This window comes from Mus pahari, chromosome X (assembly GCF_900095145.1).
Source record: "Mus pahari chromosome X, PAHARI_EIJ_v1.1, whole genome shotgun sequence".
Lineage (NCBI taxonomy): Eukaryota > Metazoa > Chordata > Mammalia > Rodentia > Muridae > Mus > Mus pahari.
The window spans coordinates 83,009,676-83,017,876 of NC_034613.1; positions in this window are offsets into that span (position 1 = coordinate 83,009,676).

Genomic DNA, 8,201 nt, shown 5'->3' on the forward strand with positions numbered 1-8,201 from the left:
ACAAAGAGTAATCCACATTCTCACTTTCTTTTCCTTTGTTCTGGATGCTGTGAAGTGTTATAGGTGATACTGTAATGCTGAAGCAGTCACTCTGTCTTAGCTCCTGTTGAGGTACTCAGGAAACACAAGGACATTACATCTCTATAGGTGCCATTCTGTCTACTCAGAGAAGAGTTTGATAAATGCAAGAAAGGTTTGGTGGCCAAAAGGGAACATTGGATGGAAGTCACTGCAAGCAGAGTAGAAACTGAGAATTATATGGTTGTCTAAGAGCATTTGTGCCAAGAACTTTATTTAAATATGGGTCTTATGCTTGAGGAGTGAAAATGTGGGATTGTGGTTTAGCTGATGAAATATGAATCCCCATGGTGTCACTTGAATATTGCAAATACTTCAGCTATTTAAAAAGTCCCATCAATTAAATAACACAAGATACATAGTGTCTCAACGTAAAACATAAAAAAATATAAGGCAGTATTACCCTTCTGAAAAAAAATACCCATTGCACAGTAATGGATTCCACTGGGATTAACTAAATAGCATCCCAAAGAATTCAAAACAAAAATTATTTAAAAAATTGAAGTGAAAGTGAATGCGAGTAAACTTTCAAGCGAAACCAAAGAGCATGCGAAGAGCTGAATAAAATTTCCCTATAAGATATGAATTTGGAATACAGTAATGAGAGAAATACTTAGAAAACTATATTTATACAAAATGGAAAGTTCAGAAGTTAAACAAAAAATCTGAGTTGAAAGCATTACCAATAAAATTGATCATTGTGTAAAAAAAAAATGACAGGGATGAAATACAATGTTGATAAATCAGAACTTTGAGACATGGAAAAAGATAAAATAGTGGTAAAATATGAACACAACATTTAAGATCTATAGGACACCATGAAAAGACAAAATTTATAGGCAATTGTGACAGTAGAAGAATGTCTAGCTAAAGGCATTCACAACATAATACAATAATAGCATAAAATTACTCAAAATTACTATAAGGATGACCATCCACATTCAAGAACTTCTTACAGCCAGGTGTTATGTCATACAACTTTAATTCCAGCCCTCAGGAGGTAGAAGCGGGCTGATACAAATAGCAAAAGACATCCATGTGTGCTTACTGGGAGATGCTGTTTCTATATATAGGAAATGATAAAAACTCCACCATAAAACTTTGAGATGCAATAAGTACTTTTCCAGCTAAGTAGCAGGTTACAAAATTTATATGCAAGAATCAGTAGCTTTCTTATATTCCAACAAGAGACCTGCTAAAGAAGAAAAAAAATCAAGAAAATAACCAACACACAATGTCTTACCAAAACATCCTATAATAAACTTAATCAAAGAAGTAAAAGATTTTTTTTCAGATGAAAATTTTAAAACAGTGAAGCAATAGAGGAAGCCTCTAGAAGATGGAAAGCCTCCTGTGTTTATAAATTATAAAAAATAATTAGATTATGTAGTAGATATAATATAAATACAATCTACAGATTCAATGAAATCCCTGTCAGAATTATTAACAGAAATAAACAGATCATAAAATTCATGTTGAAACCCGAAAACACTTCACTTAATCAATCCTTAGCATAAAGAATAATTCTGAAAATATCATAACTAATTTTAAGGAATATCACAAAGCCAGAACCAGTTACATAAATTATGCAGTATTTGGACAACAGACAAGTAGGACAATGGAAGAGAGTATAGAACCCAGATATAAGTCCACACAGCTACAGCCACATGAATTCTTTATGATACCAAAAATATATTAGAGAAAAGACAATATTCATCAAGTAGTGCAGATGTCTCATGGATACATATATAAGAAGAATCAAACAAGGCTCTATGTTGCACCCTGAACAAACATTTACTCCACATTGATCCAAGACCTTACTGTAAGATTTAAGGCTCTGAATCTGTTAGAGGAATAGTTACCAGAAGCACTAGAAGATGGAAGCACAGTGAGTTCTTTCTGACTAGCAGTACAGTTGCTCAAGATACATGCTAAAAATTCCCATATGAGAGCTCATGAAACTAAAAGGAAATAATCATGTGAAGACACAAATTACAGACTATTATTATTTTATTTTTGAACAAGTGACAGAGGAGTAACATCTAGAATACTAAAGATAATGCAAAAACAAACAAGAAAGCAAACCACTCAATAAACACCCTAACGAAATGGGTAGTTCTTGAAAGATAAAGTACAATTAAGTGCAATTTGCCAGTAAATACAGGAAAGTATGTTCAACCTTACTAGCAACCAAAGAAGTGCAAACTCTCAGTATATGGAGATTCCATATTACTCTATTCAGAATGGCTGTCATGAAGAAAACCAATACTGGTGAGAATGTTCACAAAAGTAACTCTTATAAACATTTTTTGAGGACAAGAAAAACATGTATTTGCCAGTGGAATGAAACCTAGTTCAGCCGTCATGGAAAGGAATATGAGGTTCCTGAAAAAAAAATAGTAAAAATAAACCTATCATATAACCCAACTATTCCACTCTTAGGTATTTGCTCAAAGGATTTCTAGGTAACAAATCAAAGAGATAAACGCACATCAATATTTTTGCCATTATTAACAGTAGCCAAGTCATATGACCAACCTAGATGTCCTCCAATAGTGATATGAACATAGAAGTTGTGGCATATATAAGCAGTAGAATTCTCAGCCATAACAAAGAAAATGACACAACTGGAGACAAACATGTTCATTGAATTAAGTTAGATTTACAAAGACAATTATAAAGAGTTTTCTCATCTGTGATTATTAGATCTTATGTAAGTGGGTGCATAATGATATATGCACATATGACACATATGCACATAAAAGTAGAAGCAAAACTGTCTGGGGGACCAAAGAGGACAAATGGAAATGGTACAAATGATAAAATGCAGAGTAAGGTGATATGAAAAGAACGTGCCAAAGTGCATTATATACTTTTACCAAATTCTTCCTATGTACTGATTACCATTGTTGGGGGCAGAGAGCAGAGAGATTGACCAGGTTCTAGCTCCTCTCTTGGGGTTAGTGTTTGTGACTAGAAACAATTGAAACTTTCTTAACTATGAAACTTTCTTTAATTACGATTCTTTAGGATCATGATTTATTGTCTAGGCATGCAATATCTCAAGGAAGTTTCACAAGGATCACTTTAGGATACCCAGGGGAGGGGGGAGCTAGAGGTTATGATGCTCTCACTGGTGAGATGGATCCTTAATTCTTCCCAACTTTGCTATCATTTATTTATTTATTTTTAAAGTGCACATAAGCCATCTCACTAGCCAAAGCCTTCTACCTTCTGAGACCCAAGCCATGGGTAAGAATTCTTAAACACAGAAACGAGATTTTAAAGCAGAATTGCGCATTTAAAAATGTAAAATAAAAACAAATATCTACAGACTTCCTGATGACCTCCCTTCCCCCTTTCCTTCCCCACCCGTTTCTCTCTGTCTCTTCCTGTCTCTCAGGATTTTCAGTTTTCTTTTTTAGATGACGCATTTTTAGAGTGGTGCCCTGTATTTCAAATGTATTCTTCCTTTTTCTTATTAGAATTCATATTCCTTCAGGACATGGATTTCTGCTTTTCAATTACTAATTCACAGTTTAGAATTAATGACTTTTTGCAGCTGAAGCCATGATCTGACTCAGAAATAATTCTCATTTTGAAAAATGAAGCTTGTCGTGATGATGTTACAACCTAAAGGAATAGAACCCTGAAAATGAGGAACAAATGATGTCCAAACAATGATTAGTTCTTCCCCCTACCCCCTTTATTCTCTCCTCTCAACCTCATACTGACTTTCTTAATGGCTAAACCAGGACACTTCTCATCAGAAGTACATAAGGGTTCCTTTTGTCTGCATTGTTACCAGCATTTGCTGCTTCTTGTTTTCTTCATGTGAACAGAGTAATAGGAACTCTGAATATACTTGGATTTTGAACTTCTTTGATTGCTAGCAAGTCTTGCAGTAGAATTCACGTTTGGGGATTCTTCTATACTCCCATAATAGGACAATGGGTCTAACAGCTAGGATAGAGCCAGAGAGGATGCAATTTTAAGGATAATTGTGTGGAGCCCAGTCAGGAAAAGAGAAAATGAATTAATGCTTGGTTGGATGATTTGACTGGGATGCAGGTTGAATCAGGGACTTTTTAAAAATTTATGCCCAGGATGACTCTGAAGATATTTAGAGAGCTCTGTAGCATAGCTCTCCATGATTTCTTTTGGGGATTATCTTTCTACACGAAAGATTTTTGACTCCTACTCGGAGATTTCAACGCGGCAGCTACTTTTCCAATCTCCACTATTGCTGCTGGTACCTCATCTCCAGCGTCATCTTCTATAGGGAGTATTCCAGACTCCTATTTCAACTAGAGATATTTCAGATGCTGGATTTCAGGAAGGCACAATAAAAACAGTTCTTGCAGAAGTGAATGGAACATAGGAGGGGATGTTGGCATGAAAACAAATGGCAGATTGTTTGAGCAAAAGCAACACACCCCTTCCCCTCTCTGTCTTCTTCTGTATGTCTTCCTGTCATCAGTTTGCCTATGCAGTAAAATCACATTCTTTCTGTTGTTTATCTATGATCTGAGTTTTCACATTTCCATACTCTAAAGTGTCTGCACCTTAGAACTTTTGGTTTAGTCTATAATAGTATATGATTCTAATGAATTGTTCCTTGTATGACAAATGCTATAGGATGTGGTTGAGAATATGAAACCTATATTTAGGTAGAGCTGTATTGAATTATTTACCTACAGTAATAGATCTGTTAGAATTGCATTTGGCTATAAATAAGATCCACTGAATAATGGCTTAAACAAGTAGGAGTTCTTCACCTACTCAGAATGGTTAGTAGTCAGTGAAAAGCTTAACACAGAATCAAAATTGTTAAGACACTCTTGGTATCTTCCTTACAAACACAAAAGTATAACTGCTACTTTAACAATTATAGCTTTAGATAAGGCAGAAAGGAGGAAGAGGTGGTACTCACTGATCTAATGTTTTTAATTTTTGTTTTGTATGTTCTTTTCTTTTTTTAAACAGTGTATAACTATTTTATTTAAATATTAAGGGTTTTTTTGAGACAGTGCCTTAGTGTGTAGTCCTAGCTGGCATGGAACTTGCTATGTAAATCACTCATTTATCTTTTAAAGATCATTTACTTATTATGTCCATTTTCAATAAGCACTTATGTCAGATTTTCCAGAATCCCTAGTACCACTCATTGAAAAAGTATATCATATAGTACACCAACCATAGAAAGCAAAGAGCTACTGTTTTCGTCTCTGTACAGATCATTCTCTACCCCCAACTTTTGCCAAAGTTTGCCTTATCTCCATTTTGTAGAGGTACATAGAATATAAGCTGGCATTACTTTCCAATCCAGAGATTCCAGAGTAGGCATCTCACCACCATTTGCCTCTCAGCTTAGTGATAACTGGTGTGAGACCCTGCTTATTACATGTACATTAGAACCTCTACACTGGAGTTCATGATACACTGTTATTAGTGTCTGTCCTCCAACCAAAAGTGAAATAAAGGTTTTCCTTGCAGTTAAGTGTGTGAAATCTTAGTGTTACACCCTTTGTTTTTTTATTTGTTTTTGGGACAGGGTTTCTCTGTATAGCCCTGGCTGTCCTGGAACTTACTCTGTAGACTAGGCTGGCCTAGAACTCACAGAGACCCACTTGCATTGCCTCCTGAGTGCTGAGATTAAAGGTGAGCACCAACACACTTGGATCAATGTTGGGAACTTAATATTAGTTCTAGCAAGCATGGAAAATAAGCTTTTTCTGCTTAAGTTATTTGTTACAATTTGTGGGGAGGGGTAATTTTCTTTTAGCTTCAGTTCAGACTAAAACTAATATTGAACTCTGAGAATAGCCAATAAGTAGACAGTATGATTTTACTTTGAAACTGTAGGAATTATGGGTAATACCGTGAACAGGGAGAAAGAGGGCAAGGGGAGAGAATATCTTCCATGGAACTCTTAAGAATTGCATATGCAATTTTCTACTTGATACTTTTGATTAGAATGTTAATACACATTTCAAACTCAGTGACACCAAAATGTGGGATCTCCATCAATCTTATTCACCATTTTATCAGTTTTTAAAATTATAAATGTAGATAATGTCTTGGTATTTAATAATCCACCTTTATTTAAAACTAGTCATTTTATAACCAACTCAATCACTTTTTATCTCTGGTATTGCTGCTATTAATCATCACTTGAACTACAGAAATAATCCCTTACCTAGTCTTTTCTTTCTGTTTTATGTCACTTTCTTACAGAAACCATAGTCATTTTATTAAATTTTGGATGAGATCATATTAACTTTCTGCTTTAAAATTCTCAAGTACTTTATTTTTGTTTGCTTTCTGCGACAGTGTTTCGTTCACTGTGTAACTTTGTCGGCCCAGAGTAGACCTGGCTAGCCTCAAATTCACAGAGATCCATATGCCTCTGACTCCTGAGTGCAAGTACTTTCTACTAAATTTATTCCACAGCTTACAAGACCATGCATGATCTTATCTGTGCCAGTCTCTCCAACTTCATTCTCTGTTAATCTCCCATACTTGCTCTTTGATTACATTGGCCTTTCTTTCTTTCTTTCAAATGTATCAATTCTGTTACTGCTTTTGAGCTCTATATTATGTTTTCTATGCCTGTAATGCTCTTTACCACAGGATACACAAGGCTGTTCCTCTGAAACTTTTGGATCTATCTCAAACATCACTTGTACAAAGATACCTTCTTTGACAGTTCCATGTACATTGTTCTACTTGATCTGCAATAAGAAAATATCAACTTTATTAGTCAGGGATCGCTAGAGGACAAAACTGGAAGAATAAATATATGGTGTTTATTAGAGTTGTTTCTACTTTAATGGTCTAGCTCCCACAGCAACAGTTGTTAACCAGTGGAAGGTCCAAGAATCCAGAAGTTTCTCAGTCAACAAGGCTGGATGTCTCAGGTACTTTTCACTATATGTCAGAATCCCAACAAAACAGGCTCTAATGCTAGTGAAAAAAAGAATATGCTTATGAGAGTGAGGGCAAAGAGGCAAAGAAAAAGCCCTACTTTCTTTCTTCTCTGTGTGTTATATAGGCTGCCATCAGAAGGTGTGACAGGACTTAAGTAGATCTCCCCACTTGAAAAGATCTAGTTAGGATGAGTCTTCCCACTTCAAAAATTAATTAAGGAAAATCCCTCACAGAGCAAACCAGCTGCTTGGGTTATAGTTATCTTTCAGGTGTAGTCAAGTTGGCAACCAAGAATCAACATCCCACAACCTTTATCACAATTCTACAGCTGAATAACAAAGTTACCTGCTTGCTTGATTAAAGGTGATATTTACAATTGACTTGTAGATGGCCACCATTTCATTCTTTTGACAATGAAAAAGAACAAAAGAAAGCTTCTTTAATGCTTGTTACTAAGAACATTAATTCCACCATACCAAAATTCCTTTCTTATGAATTCATCTAGCCCTAATCACTGTCCACACATCTCATTTCTAAACATAATAAATTAGAATTTAGAGATTCAACAAATTAATTTTGAAGAAAACACAAGTATTCAGTCTATAACATTATTCATGATCTTTGCTCCAGTGCACTTCCAGGGAGAGCGCAGCCGGGAGAAGCATCACAGCTTCTGGGAAAAATCCTGTTTCTGGTTCCAGTTGTCCAGCACCTTTCCTGCCAGAGGAGGGGTGTCCGCCCAGGAGCAATCTCAAGGCCTAAACATGTAGGAGAGCCATCTTTGTTCAAGTGCACTCCCAGGGAGGGGGTGGCCTGCAGAAGGGACACAGCTTCTGGGAAGGATCCCATTTCTGGCTCCAGTCACCCTGCACCTTTCCCGCCCGAGGAGGGGTATCCACCCATGAGGAATCTCAAGGCCTGAGCTGGCAGGAGAGCAATCTTTGCTCTGGTTCACTAAGGCTCCAGTCTGCTCTAGCAAGAGTGTGGACCATAGAAGCTAGAAAGCTTTGGGACAGACAGAAGCAACCTAACTTCTGGGACAGACCCTGTTTCAGGCTCCAAAAATTTGGGCACCTTCCTTGCCAGAGGAAAGGTGGCCACCTGTGAGGGCTCTGTCTGCCAGAGCAGGTGAGAGGGTCATATTGTGTCCAGGGTCCCTCAGTGGCTAGTCTGTGCAGGTGAGTGAATAAACT